General features: G+C 46.3%; 1 protein-coding gene across 2 annotated transcripts in view; it reads right to left on the bottom strand.

Moving 5' to 3' along the window:
- Nucleotides 1-15,703, bottom strand: part of cacng2a (calcium channel, voltage-dependent, gamma subunit 2a) — a 150,704-nt gene that overhangs the window by 44,524 nt on the left and 90,477 nt on the right. The gene's annotated exons all lie outside the window — the stretch shown is intronic.

The following is a 15,703-nucleotide window of genomic DNA, read 5'->3' as shown; positions in this document are numbered from 1 at the left end:
GATGTGTTCTCAGCCCCCTACTCTATTCCCTTTTCACACATGACTGTACAGCCATCCACAATTCCAATACCATCATTAAGTTTGCTGACGACACTACGGTATTTGGCTGCATCACAAATGGAGATGAGTCGGCCTACAGGGCTGAGGTGGTGGCATTGTCAACCTGGTGTGTGGATAACAATCTACTTCTGAATGTCAGCAAAACAAAGGAGTTGATTGTGGATTTCCGGAGGATACAACACCAGCCACACCAGCCAATTTACATCGCTGACACTGCAGTGGAGAGGGTTAAGAGGTACCACCACTGCCCAAGACAGAAGAGACCTCCAGCGAGTCATCAAATCTGCTCAACGGACAATCAAATCAGACCTACCCAACATCCAGGATCTTTACAATCAGCGGTGTCTGAGGAGGGCCAAACGAATTATAGCTGATCCGCACCACCCCCAGCTACACACACTTCACCCTTCCACCATCTGCCCGGAGATACAGGTGCATACGCGCTCACACCATCCGACTCAGGGACAGCTTCTTCCCTCAATGTATCAGACTGTTGAATTCAAAAACGTCAACATAGGAAGGAATAAACTCATCACATCTCCCCTTTCTCCAACCTGCCATTTAAAAAAAAAAAAAAATCAGCTTTCAATTTTTTAAATATATATATATTTTCCTACTTTTTTTTGCCTTTTTACTCTCTTTTTTTAACCTTTTTTGGGACTCTCGGAGCAGGGAAGCTTTTCATTGTATATATATGAAATATCTTGTAACTTGTATCTTGTATCTTGTAGTTTGTGCATAGCTGTGTAAACTGACGGTTAGGGTTAGGAATGAAGGGGTTGGGCAATGGGCATAGTGTGGGCATATCATGCATATATGGGCATGATGTTGTACTGTGTTCTGACATGTGAGATTTAGGAATTGTTTTGGTTTAGGCACATTTTCACATTGCAATTTTGCATTTTGCACAGCATAAATATCCATGTCAAAAAACACAAACACATTAAGTACAACGTCAAAAGTCATCCTTGACTATTTTAAGCAATTGCATGAGACTAGGCTGAGGGGAAGAATGAGGAAGGAGGAGCAGGTAGAGGAGGTGGAAACGAAGAGCAGGCAGAGGAGATGGAAATGAGGAGCAGGCAGAGGAGGTGGAAACGAAGAGCAGGCAGAGGAGGTGGAAACGAAGAGCAGGTAGAGAAAGGGGAGCAGGTAGAGGAGGTGGAAACGAAGAGCAGGCAGAGGAGATGGAAATGAGGAGCAGGCAGAGGAGGAGGAAACGAAGAGCAGGCAGAGGAGGTGGAAACGAAGAGCCGGTAGGGAAAGGGGAGCAGGTAGAGGAGGTGGAAATGAGGAGCAGGTAGAGGAGGTGGAAACGAAGAGCAGGCAGAGGAGGTGGAAACGAAGAGCAGGTAGAGAAAGGGGAGCAGAAAGGGACAGACGATAACAGTAGGAAGAGGATGAGACCGTCAAAGAGGAGGACAAATACAAAATGGACGCGGAGGAGAAAGGGAAAAGAGGTGAGATGGAAGAAAGGCACGGGGACAGAAAAGAGGAAGTAGAGGAAGAGGAGATACGAATAGATAAGAGCAGGGCTACCTATGAATTCAAAAATGTTCACCACCTGCCAAAATGGCTGGTAGATGCAGGGCCGCGTTATCCTATGGTGCAAACGGTGCTGCACCCCGCCACTAGAGGGGGCCCCGGACGTTGTGAGATGAAGTTGTGAGATGGAGGGAAAATATGAAACGATATTTTGAGACGATCAATTGTACTTTTGACGCATTTCGCCATCCGTAGTCAAGCAGAGGCGCATATGCATATCTTGTCACCAGGCTAGACAGGCAGCTTGGGCCCCCCAAGACTGTAGCTGGTAGTGTCGATTTGTTACAAGTGTTCTTTCTTTTTTATTTTCGCTTGGCCCCCCTACTGAGCCTAGAATCGCCTCTGCATGCACGCAGGAATCGGAGGTCGGAACTTCTCATTTCAGTCAGATGCTTCTGGTTGTGTGCCACCAGTGAAAACGGTGGTCAATAATTTTATAGTTTGATGATGGGCTACTGTCTAAAAAAGATGTGAGAAACTCGGCGTCAGCACTTGCTTCAGATTGTACGGATAAACTTCAGCCCGGCATGGATTAACGCATTGAAGAGAAGGTTGGCAACGTTATCCATTTTTGTAATGTCAGTGTTATAATCACTTTTTGTAATAATTGTTGCATAGCGATCATGGACTTGTGCAATCATGTAGGCCTAAGCTAAGCAAACAGAGCACAGCACACCAACCTAACTTTATCTTATTCTATTGTTAAAACATGGGGAAATAAATCACGCACCCAACTGCATTCGCGAAACAAAAGTCTTGCATGGCGCGGCGAGGACCACTTCTGAGGTGTTTTTTAAAAAGTGTTCACAATAATGCTACGTAGCAAGTGCACCAACCAGCACTCAAAGTTCTGACAGTCTGACAACACAGGACAAGCCAATCTAGCAAACACTAAAATGATATGGGCTAGTCGCATTTTCCTAAAGCAATGTTATGGCCATTTCCCTAAAGCCTAATGTCGATGCTCTGTCAGCGTATATCTTTGCGTTCGGCTTTGTGTTCAGTTAAAACATGCCTGGGTAGCCCACCACTCGCGGATTGTTCAATTACCAAGTGGCTCTTATCTGGGAGGGAAAAAAAAACTTGCGTGATACATCCACATCCACATCTAAACATTTGGCCTACGAGTTTGCACCGTGATCTACTGTAATGATTGCACACTATTGCATTGTAATGCGCCATCTAGATGAAAACCGCTGACTTCTTAATTGGTAGCCTATATGGTACATTTTGAAGGGATTTCGTGACAGCTTCACTTTGCTGTGGTTCGCTGCTAAGGGGATTCCCCTTCCTCGCGTCAAGCGACAGCTGAGTAGGCTACTTTCCTTTGACAGACAGCCAGTCTTTCCAAGGCCATTGGAAGTTACATTAACACGTGTTTCCCACGACGGTTTCGATTCGACAAATTGGTCGGCAGCAACGTAGCAAAAATAAGAGACTTTTGGTTGTGCTTCTGTTTGGTAGTTCTAGCTGAGCCGACGTTTACTCTGCTAAACGGTAGTGCACAGAAATGCCTCCCTGTCAGCTGGCTAGCCTTCCAATGGCTTGCGTTGCGACTGGTGAACTCAGCAGGTTGTTCCGCGCACCCTTTTTTGTGGTGGAGTAGAACGTGTAGCCTGGGTTGTTTCATGCGTTTTAAATAGGCTATGGCTCATTATAATGTGGTGTAGGGGCCCCGGATTGCGTCTGCACCGGGCCCCGGCGAGGGTTAACGCGGCCCTGGGTAGATGTAAATCTTACTAGCCAAATACGCACCCACTAATGGGTCAAAGTGGCCACTAAGTTGGTCTTTTCTACCAGCCAAACTGAAATGTCAGCAGCATTTGGCTGGTTGGCTGGTGTTCATAGAGCCCTGGATATGAGATTATACAGTAGGCCTATATGTAGGAGGAGAAGAGGAGAATGGTGGGCTAAGAATGATAGGAGGAGAGAGAGGAAGAGATTGATGAGATAGAGGAGTAGTGGGAAAGAAGGGAGTAGAGGAGACGGGAGGAGAGGAAGAGAACGGTGGAGGAGGTAGAAGAGGACTCAGGGAAAAGAGGGGAGTAGAGGAGGGAAGGAGGTAGGCAGAGGAAGAAGAGGGGCATTTCCATCTTGAGGCCCACTTTTGAAATGGTCACAAGTGTTCGGGGCCCACCTCTTACCAAATGAATAGACCTGCAATAGAGGAACAGATAGATAGGGAGGAAGAAGGAGAGCAGGTGCTGAAGGAGGCTGAGAAACAAGAAAAAGGAAAAAGGGGAGAAAAAAGAGGAGGTACATACTAGTGAGAGAAGACACGGAGGAGAGGGGGTGTGCGGACGAGAGGGAGTGTGCGACGCGTGACTGAATAGGTGACCTCCGTGGACGGCCCGTCACACTTTCCATGAAATTAGCCCATTACGTTTCCCCAGGGCTGGACTGGGATGAAAAATCAGGCCGGGCATTTTAATGCCAAGACCAGTCCGGCAGGCATTGCAATAGACAACGAAATCTGGGACAACATTTTCAGTCATTTCAGCCATTTTTACCACAAGAGCCAAAATGAATATTTAAATCTGACTCGGAGAGGTTTGCTATAACGGCATGAGGATTGACAGCACTACATTTAGGGGAGGACCAGGCCAAAATCATCAACGGTCCACCGGGCAAATGCCCTGTATGCCATATGGCCAATCCAGCCCTGCGTTTCCCTCTCACATTAGTCTATTCCAGTGATTCTCAAAGTGTGGTCCGGGGACCACTAGTGGTCCGCGACACAGCTCAGGTGGTCCGTACGGGGATTTCTAATTTTCCAACACAAGCTAGCAGTAGGCTATATTTGTAACATTATTACAAAGATAAGCATAGCTGTAGCCGTATTTTCATCAAAATAACCACATAATACATGTGAGTAAAAATAAGTGATCTGCATTGAAATTAGCAGTGTCAAATTATCACCCGTCAACTGTCAATTCCGTTGACAGGACGGTCCCTGAACATTTTTGGGGGGAAAAAGTGGTCCTCGGCCTGAAAAAGTTTGAGAATCACTGGTCTATTCGATGACACGCCTCGGACACATTGACGAACACCATTTTCATTTTTGTGTCCATTCCTTCCTTCCTTTGCATAACCTCGGCAGTCCTGTCTCTGGCCACTTTATTAACATTTATGAATGACATTTTCATTTTTCATCCTTCATATATAGTATAACCTTCTCCTGTTTCCCAGAACTGTGTGTCCCGTGTGTTTCTACTTGTCTACTCTTCCCTTATCCTCTGTCTTTCGCTTTCCTTTATTTTCCTTCTTCTCCTCTACTTTCTCTTCCTTCATTCTCTCTATCAACATATTTTTCTTTTCAATTTACTTCCAGTTCCCCTCTTCTCCTTCTGTCATTTTCTTTCTTTCTTTCTTTCTTTCTTTCTTTCTTTCTTTCTTTCTTTCTTTCTTTCTTTCTTTCTTTCTTTCTTTCTTTCTTTCTTTTGTTTCCACAGTCACATGCTCAAGTGTCGTCTGGAGCAATTTTGGATTTAGGAATCGAACGGTTGTTTCATCATGCCATCTTCTCTCTCTAACCCCCTCCATCCATCCTGGATTCTGGGTGTTGAGTTGCAGGTGTTGGGCAGTGATTAAATATTTAGGTTGATGACCCCGTCCCTGTTCCCTCTTTCCTGTCCCCTGTTCCCCTCGCCATCCCCCTCCATCTCCATCTCTATATCCCTCCGCTCCCTTCATCTCTTCTCTCCTTTCCTCCCCTCCCCTCCCCCTCCTCCTCATCCTCAATCTTCATCCTCCTCTTTCGCATCCCTCTTTCGCAACACCCATGGCAGGCTGGGGTCCTTCACAGTGCCAGTCACACAACATTAGTTCAGAGAGAGCCACTACAACACCACCAGACCCCCCCATCCCTACCACTCCATCACCCATCACCCATCCCACACACACACACACACACACACACACACACACACACACACACACACACACACACACACACACACACACACACACACACACACACACACACACACACACACACACACACACACACACACACACACACACACACACACACACACACCATCCACCATGCCACAGGCCTACCTCCCCTCCCACCTAAGGTTATGAGAGAGAGAGAGAGAGAGAGAGAGAGACAGAGAGAGAGAGAGAGAGAGAGAAAGAGAAAGAGAGGGAGAGAGAGTCAGAAATATGAGGATAAAGCAAAATGTGTGCTTGTGAGATTTAAGACAGAGAGAGAGAGAGAGAGAGAGAGAGAGAGACATAGCATGTGTGTGTGTGAGAGAGAGAGAGAGGGGGGGGCATGTGTGTGTGTGTGCGTGAGAGAGAGAGAGAGAGAGAGAGAGAGGGGGGGGGGAGAGAGATAGGGAGTGATATAAAAAGCGGACAGAGGTATCGACTGGTGGGCCCGTGCAGAGGGCTCTGAACCGCAAAGGCTCAAGGTGACAGCGATGTTCCCGGAGGCGTCCCTAGGGACCACAACGCACTGCTGGCCTGAGCTCTGCTCTCAGAGGACACACAGAGACAGAAGAAAAGAAAAGAGAGAGAGAGAGAGAGAGAGAGAGAGAGAGAGAGAGAGAGAGAGAGAGAGAGAGAGAGAGAGAGAGAGAGAGAGAGAGAGAGAGAGAGAGAGAGAGAGAGGAGATTGAGGAGAAAGGTATAGGGGAGAGATAGAGAAAAAAGATAGAGCTGCAGCTACAGAGGACAGTCAGAGAAAAAGCAGAGAGAGAGAGAGAGAGAGAGAGAGAGAGAGAGAGAGAGACAGAAGGAGAGAGAGAGAGAGAGAGAGAAAAAGATAGAGAGAGAGAGAGATACAGAGAGAGAGACAGAGAGACAGAGAAACAGAGAGAGAGAGAGAGAGAGAGAGAGAGAGAGAGAGAGAGAGAGAGAGAGAGAGAGAGAGAGAGACGGGAGGGTCTTTTGCTTTCTTTTCTCCAGGATTTTGAAAACTTCTTCCCTTTTTCAATTGAGGCTTTCTTCAAGTGCCCCTCTGTCTACTATAGTGGATCTCAACCTTTTTTGAACAAACACCCCCCTGACCTCATCATAAGTCTCCCAACTCCCCCTTGACCTCATCATAAACCTCACAACGCCCCCCCCTTGGTATTGAAAAATATAATTGACTTAAACCCCCCCAATGGGAACTAAGCCCCGCCTCCACTCAGCTGTGTCCTTCTAAAGACCCCCCCAAGGACTCCTCAACGCCCCCTGGGGGGCTGTAGTGCCCCCGTTGAGAAACACTATTCTAACTACAGGAACATCTCCAGCAGTGCCTCCTCATGCTACATACATGCTAATTTGATAAGATGTGCGCTTCTACTATGTGTGTCATATTAAAGGGGCATAAGGTAGGATGACGTAGTTTGCACGGTGCCCGTGGTATGCCTGTCTCAAAATCTACACCGTCGTGAAAAAATGCTGTTTAAAAAAGCTCGCTGTGAGAATGATTTTCCTCACAGAATGACAGCAGTTGATACAAATCTGAATGTGAAAAGCGATTTTTACTAAGAGAAGTGTTAACCACGACCTCGTATAGCGGACCGCTTTGTCCAAAGTTACATGTGTGGTTCTCAGCGGACAGACCATCAAAGTGGTCGCGAGAATCATCGTTTACTTACTAATGACTCAAATAAGCATCGGCTGACTCGGGACAGTGATTAATTAAACTTTTAGTTTTACATAGAGCAACTTTAAAAGCATCAGCAACTGTTGATTTTACAACTGATTTACAGCTACTCTACGTAGTTATTAATAACGTAGCCCTATATTACAGCTAATATGCATTTTTATTTTTGCTCTGCACGTGTCCTCATAAAAACAGACACAGTGAAGGCTGTCTCGATCATTACTTCCCACTACCATCCTCAACCATTACACTGGTGGCAGCATATGCACGCACACACACACACACACTCTCACAAACACTCGCACGCACACGCACACGCACACGCACACGCACACGCACACGCACACGCACACCCACACCCACACCCACACACTCACAGCACGCACACGCACACGCACACGCACACGCACACGCACACCCACACCCACACCCACACCCACACACACGCCTCAACCATCAAGCAGTTGGTAGCGCACACACACATACAGTACACACTCACACACACACGCACACACACACACCACGGCAATGGCGTGGGTGGGTGGGTGGGCGGCGCATGGTTCTGCATTGCGCTCTGCTGTGCATTCACATGTGCTTAAGTGCTGTACGCTTGGTCACGCTTGGTGGTGACCTTCACGACGACCTTCTAGCACAAGCGCAGCTATGGCTCTCCAACTGGGGAAGCGCGTGCCAAGCAACCCCCCCCCCCCCCCCAACACACACGCACACAGGGCTGGACTGGCCATCTGGTAGCGGCCATTTCCCGGTGGGCCCTGCACCCTCGTGGGCCCCTATTTTCAGAAATGTAAAAAATAATAATCTGAAAATAGGGGCCCACGAGGGTGCAGGGCCCACCGTTGAGTCAGTTCTGCGCCGCTAATTATGAGGGGCCCCTTTAAGCCAAAAGTGCCCGGGCCCCATTTCTCTCCCCATCCAGCACTGCCACCACCACCACCACAACCATCACTACACATACACACATATACATGCACACACGTACGCATACAGTACACACACACACACACACACACACACACACACACACACACACACACACACACACACACACACACACACACACACACACACACACACACACACACACACACACACACACACACACACACACACACACACACACACACTCCACCCCCTGGCTTTTCTTCACACACTAGCTGACTTGTGGTCATAGGGGAGAGAGAGAGGTAGAAAGAATGTGTGAATAAGAGAGAAAAGGAGAAGTAGAAAAAGATGACTATGGCAGGAAGCAAGAAAGAATAAACAGTCAAAGGAACATTGTGTGAGAGAAAGAGACAAAACAGGGGCATATATAAGGAGAGAAAGAGAGAGAGGAGGATGACAGGATGACAAAGAAATAAGGAAGGGGGAGAGATAGAGAAAGCGAAAAGAAGAGAGATGTGAGAAAAAGACAAAGACTCATGAGGGATTCTTGCGTTTTCTACATAGATCAGTGGTTCTCAACAGGGTCTCCAGAGCCCCCCCAGAGGGCGTTAGACAATGGTTGGTTCTCAGTTGCAATTGAATCATTTATTTATTTCATTTATTCTGAGAGTCACTGGGACATACAGTGAGTCCAATATGTATTTGATCCCTTGCTGATTTTGCCCATTTGCCCACTAATAAAGACATGATCAGTCTATAAATTTATGATAATATGTATTCAAACATGGAGAGACAGAATATCAAAAAGAAATTCCAGAAAATAACTGAAAATAATATATTTTAATTTATTTGTATTTAATTTAGGCTAATAAGTATTTGACCCCTCTAGCTAAAGAAGATAAAGTGCTTTGTGGCAAAGCCCTAGTTGTCTAGCACTGAGGTCAGATGCTTCTTTTAGTTGATGACAATGTTTGTGCATATAGTAGAAAATATTTTTGCCCATTTTTCTTTGCAGATTATCTCCAAAACATTAATAGTTTGTGACTGTAGCTTGGCAAATGGGAGGTTCAGTTCTCTCCATAGAATTACTATAGGGTTAATATTTGGAGACTGTCTAGGCCACTTCACGACTTTAATATGCTTCTTATTTAGCCACTCCTTCGTTGCTTTGACTGTATGTTGTGTATTATTGTCATGTTGGGAGATCCAAAAATGGCCCACCCTTCAGTGTAGTGGTGGAGGGAAGGATGTTTGCACTCAGGATTGCACATTACATGTCTCCCTCCATCCATTCGTTGACGATGTGAAGTTGTCCTGTGCCTTGGCCAGACAAACACCCTCAAACCATAATGATACCACTTTCATGCATGATGGTGAGGAGGGTGTTCTTGGGATCATAGACAGCAGTACTCTTTCTCAAAACACATTGAATTGTGTTAATGCCAAACAGCTTGATTTTGGTTTCATCTGACTACAGCACCTCCTTATCATATCCTAAACCAGCCTGATGTCCGTTGGCAAACCTCAGGTGGGACTGCACAGGTTCCTTCTGAAGTAGAGGTACCATGTGTGCACTACAGGATTTTAAACTTCTGTGGCATTAAGTTCTACCAGCAGTTTTCTCAGTGATTTTGGTCCCAGTAGCTTTGATATCATTGCCTAATTCATCCCGTACAGGTCTAGGGTGCTTTCTTTCTGTTCTCATGGTTATCAAATCCCAACAAAAGGTCAAATCTTGTATCGAACCCCAGACAGGCTGATGGATAGTCATTTCGTATTCCTCACATTTTGGAAGAAATGCATCAACAGCTGGGTCATTAATACCCCGTCTCTTTCTTGTGGCTTTGCAGCCCATTTAATCTTTGTTCAGGTCTAAAATCTTGTCCCTGATATCATTTGACCGCTCTTTGGTCTTTCCCATGATGGTGAGGTTGGAGTGTGACTGATTCACTCATACTATGGACTGATTCTGCTGATTAAATGTGTCTTTTATGCATATTAGTATGTACAGGTGTCTTTCATTCAGATGACAAGTTGATCGGAAGTGCCCATCTGGTCTGTGGGCCCGGAACTGTAATCAGTTGGCAGGGGATCAAATACTTATTTTGCTAGATGAAATGGAAATAAATTAATATATATTCTCTTAAGTTAATTTCTGGATTTTCTTTTTGATATTCTGTCTTTCCATATTATAATACATATTATCATAACATTTATTGACTGATCATGTCTTTGTTAGTAGGCAAACCAACAAAATCAGCAAGGGATCAAATACTTATTGGACTCACTGTACACTGTGAAACATTGCAGCCAGTTAAACGTAAGAAAGTAAGTTGCACTGCTGCCTTGAGTTTGTAAGTTAACTCAACTCAACTCTTACTTTAACTCAATTTGAGGCTTTCTCAAGCTGAGTTAACTTACACACTTAAGGCAGCATGGTAACAATGGTTAACTGTCAGGAATGCTAGAGAGTGCTCTGCATGTGTTTTTTAAATGTTTGTTTTTTATTTATCATCAATTGGGAATATATTGTTTGTTGGCTGGGTTTCAGAGGGATGGAGGATAGTGTGGTCTGTGTGTGTGTGTGTGTGTGTGTGTGTGTGTGTGTGTGTGTGTGTGTGTGTGTGTGTGTGTGTTTGTGTGTGTGTGAAAGAGAGAGAGGGGGGTGTTGCACTAGCCTGGCAATGCCATCCTATGTACTCCACCCAAAGAGTTTGGCTCCGCACATAGTCTGGCAAAAGCCTCGAGCTCGGTTCTCTCTGTGTTTAGCCAGTCAGCAAACAGTTGAGAGTGGTGACACAGAACTCACCCGTGAAGTCCGTTACTGATTGGTTAAGGTAACTAAGGTATTCATACTTTGCTTTGTTATTTGTATGCTTTTGCGATGCTATATTGTAACAGTCATGCTAACAAAGCACATTATGGGTTTTACTTTGAATTCGGAGCTCCAATGAATTTAAATGGCAGAGTAAGATCAGACCATCTCCCACCCTCCACGGAGACGGATTCCTCTTTGCTTTTGCCAGACTGTTTGACGGAGTCAACAGTGGCTCGCCCAGGCTAGGGTTGCAGTGTGAGGTGGGATAGATCCTCCTCCATGGCTGAGGTACCCTAAGCATGGTACTGTCCCGCCGCACTGCTCCCTTTCGGGCGCCATTAGGGGCTGCCCCCTTGCACGGGTGAGGCATAAATGCAATCTCGTTGTGTGCAGTGAACACTTGTGCGCTGGCGAGTGCTGTGCTGTGTCACAATGACAATGGGAGTTCGAGTTTCCCAGTTGGGCTTTATCACAGTATCCTAGGGCCACTTCACCATGCCGACCAAGTGACACAACAGAATCATTTCCATTCCATTACATCCCATTGTTTTGTTGGACTGTCTTTGCAGAGCAAGAAGGTGCACTGCTACGTATGTGACCTTTAAAAAAACACTCTTGGTGGTGTCTGCTGAACAGGCCAAAACCAAAACTAAAACTTCATTTTGAGATACTTATATATACAGTAGAATCTACTGCATTAGGTAGATAGATAGATAGATAGATAGATAGATAGATAGATAGATAGAAAGAAAGAAAGAAAGAAAGAAAGAAAGAAAGAAAGAAAGAAAGAAAGAAAGAAAGAAAGAAAGAAAGAAAGAAAGAAAGAAAGAAAGAAAGAAAGAAAGAAAGACTGAATGAATGAATGGCATTAATGATATGAGTAGGGGTGAAGCCAGAGTGAACAAGAGCTGGCAGACCTGTCTTCATAGCGACAGAGGACACTGACCTTTTCCAAATTAAAGCACTGACCTCGCACTCTCACTAAACGTCTGGGATGATCTGGGGGACTCTCCCCCTCCCCACTGGCAGAGCTGAAGGATATATATATACAGTGCCTGCCTGCTTAATGATGAGGCTACCACTTTCATTTATTTCTCTCTATTTTTGAAGAGGATGGAGCTGTATGTTAAGAGGAGTGTCACCTCCCGTCTTCTTTTTTGCTTTGCTTTCCTTTCCTTTCTCTCTCTCTTTTTTTTTCTCTCTCCACTTCCAGCACACAGACTTACTGTTGTAACAGACCGAAGGCAGGAAAATTGTGAAAAAGTTGAAGCATCTCGACTGGACTCAACAGAACAGATATGGCAAAAGCGGTGAAAACATTCGACCTCTACCGTTTGATCAAGGGGAGCAACAAACTGAAGCTGGTGTTTAGAAAAATGTAGATATTTTGTTGTTTGGGGATTTTTTTGAATCCTCTTCTTTCCATTATTGTCCTTCACCGAGTAGGCCTTGAGTGTAGCTCTCTGTATGTTTATGTGTGTGTGTGTGCATGAATGTGTAAGTCTTTGTGTAGTACTGAAAGAGGAAGACAGGATAGAGAAGGAGAGAGAGAGAGAGAGAGAGAGAGAGAGAGAGAGAGAGAGAGAGATGTGAGGAAGAGGGGAAGAAAAAGAAATAAGGACGGGGAGGGACAGAGAAAGCAAGAAGAGGAAAAATGTGAGAGTATCTACAGTGCGAAAGGGGAACACAGAGATGGAACACGCAAGAGGGAGAGAGAGAGAGAAGAGAGAAAGAGAGAGGGAAAGAGAATGAGAGAGAGAGAACATGCAATAGAGAGTGAGGAATATACAGACAACGAGAGAAAGAGAGAGAGAGAGAGAGAGAGAGAGAGAGAGAGAGAGAGAGAGATAACGAGAACAAGAGAGAGAGAGAGAGAGCAAGAGAAAGCAAGAAGAAGCGAGATAAAGGGGGAGAGAGAGAGAGAGAGACAGGGAGGGAGAGAGAGGGAGATAGGGAGAGAGAGCGAGAGAGAGCTAGAAAGAGCGAGAGAGAGAAAGAGCACTAGTCAGGTTGAGGCGGGGGGGTGGGGGGGTGTGGGGGCACTAGTCAGGTTGAGGCGGGGGGCATTAGTCAGATTGAGGGGGGCACTAGTCAGGTATAGGCGGGGGTGTGGGGGCACTAGTCAGGTTGAGGCGGGGGGTGGGGGGGTTTNGGGGCACTAGTCAGGTTGAGGCGGGGGGGCATTGCTAAATACCGCTGCTGTGCTGTGAAGTGAAGGTTGTCTTGGCAGCCAGACAAGCAGCAGGTGCACCCAGTGACCCAGCAGAGGACTCTCCTTAACTCCTATCATATTATCCTCCTCACACACACACACACACACACACACACACACACACACACACACACACACACACACACACACACACACACACACACACACACACACACACACACACACACACCACGTTGTACCAAACACTGCAGAGGACTCTTCTTAAAGGGGTATGCCACTATTTTGGGGCTTAATACAGTTAAAATCCTTGGCTGGGGTTTATAAAGGTGGTAAAGTGTCTTATTTTTCATGTAAGCGTTGTCTTGCTTTAAGACAAGTTAAAAGAGGGAATATGTCGCTAAGCTAGTGAAAGTCAATGGATCCGTGTAGCATTGTAGTATGCTACATGGATGCATTGACTTTCACTAGCTTAGCGACATATTCCCTCTTTTAACTTGTCTTAAAGCAAGACAACGGCTTACATGAAAAATAAGACACTTTACCACCTTTATAAACCCCAGCCAACGATTTTAACTGTATTAAGCCCCAAAATAGTGGCATACCCCTTTAACTCCTATTATATTATCCTCCTCTCACATCACGCTGTATCCAGGGCTGGACTGGCCTTCTGGCATACCGGGCATTTCCCGGTGTGCCCTGCTGCACCCTGTGGGCCCCTATTAAAATGTCTCCCCCAGTCCAGCCCTGACAGTGGCCCATGCCTCAGCACACTTGGCCTAGCTAGCGCGTCACACCACACTTGGCCTCCCTAGCGCGTCACACCACACTTGGCCAAGCTAGCGCGTCACACCACACTTGGCCTAGCGCGTCACACCACACTTGGCATAGCGCGTCACACCACACTTGGCCTAGCGCGTCACACCACACTTGGACTAGCGCGGCGTCACACCACACTTGGACTAGCGCGGCGTCACACCACACTTGGCCTCCCGTGTCACACCACACTTGGCCTAGCGCGTCACACCACACTTGGCCAAGCTAGCGCGTCACACCACACTTGGCCTAGCGCGTCACACCACACTTGGCCAAGCTAGCGCGTCACACCACACTTGGCCTAGCGCGTCACACCACACTTGGCCTAGCTATAGCATCACACCACACTTGGCCAAGCTAGCGCGTCACACCACACTTGGCCTAGCGCGTCACACCACACCTCAAGGTATTTGACTGCCCTTGGCAAGTAGGGACATGTACAGTCAGGGCCGGATTAACATGACCTGGGGCCCCTAGGCTACAAGTTGATGTGGGGCCCCTCGGAGAGCAAATTTTGTGACAAATTTACATGCACAGTGGCATAATTACATGCTAGGAATTAGGGACAACACGTCTATCAACTGTACTCAACATGACAGATGAATATTTCAATATTGCATCTTGTCACAATTCTGCAATTTCTCACTTTTGACCAATCGGGGGCCCCCTGGCAGGTGGGGGCCCCTAGGCTGCAAAAGAAGTGTAGGTGATGCGCGCACATCCAGTAAAACAGGTGCTGGATCAAACAAACGTGCGTAAAGGAAGAAAGGAAATCCGCACATTGTTACTGCTCACCGATTTATTTGAGCACAACGTTTCGACCTCAGGCGGTCTTCGTCAGGTGTATAGGTAGCCTGAGTATCATCCTCCGTAGTGACCGCGCTAGCTCAATACTTTCGCTTGCTGACCACGGAGTCTGACCCTGCAGCCACCCCTGGCAGTTGGAATTCAGATATTCGTTCAGTATCTGAACAGCCAATAGGCTCGCTGATAGTCTAAGCCCCTCCCCAAGCCCTCTTACATATTCAACTGAAATACAACAACTTGATGATGGCGATGTGATGTCTGTAACCAGGACATTTGATAGTGCTTGGTGTAAACTGGGACATTGCCGTCCGCCAAGACCTTTGACGGGCTTTCGGCACTGACACTGCGCAGCTCTTGGGCAGTCACACTGGGCGTTTCTCTTCTGTTCACTTTAATGGTTTTAGTTGACAGTTAATATCTTCATAACAAGGTTGGAACAAGCGCAGCCCCATTTCAGTGTTACTTTTTTTTGCTGTCACACTCGACGCATATACACAGACACAAACTGGGAAGGAGAGAGGGTGGGGGCTGCACCGTGGGCTGTGCATTTGGCGCATATTAAACAACGCAACTAGTAGTTTCCCAATAAAATTTGAATCATAATGCCGTGGATCCAATACTATAATATCATATAATATTGTCCTTAAGTCTGAGCGATGCATATGATTATTTGTTTAGGGTACGTTTTCTGCCAGCTAAATGCAAGGGGGAAGGGGGCTATATTAGCAAACAAGACGATTGCACAGTTAGCCTGCTAATTTTAAATATGATCACCTGGAGCTAATAGCCTTCACATGGCTTAATCCATCCCTGTTATCAGTCCGCTTGAGGTTTTTGCTTCGGGAAAGTGAAAAAATGAGGTCCTAATTAATCTTCAGATGGTGTCGGACCCTGACGGTGCCATAGGCACACGTTGTATATTGTCTCCCTGAAATCGTAGGTTTTTGACGGACCTCGACAAGTTCTACACTCCTTAGTTACC

Source organism: Engraulis encrasicolus, chromosome 2 (genome assembly GCF_034702125.1).
Source record: "Engraulis encrasicolus isolate BLACKSEA-1 chromosome 2, IST_EnEncr_1.0, whole genome shotgun sequence".
Taxonomy (NCBI): Eukaryota; Metazoa; Chordata; class Actinopteri; order Clupeiformes; family Engraulidae; genus Engraulis; species Engraulis encrasicolus.
The sequence above is the reverse complement of the archived record's forward strand: the minus strand, read 5'-3'. Positions and strand labels throughout refer to the sequence as shown.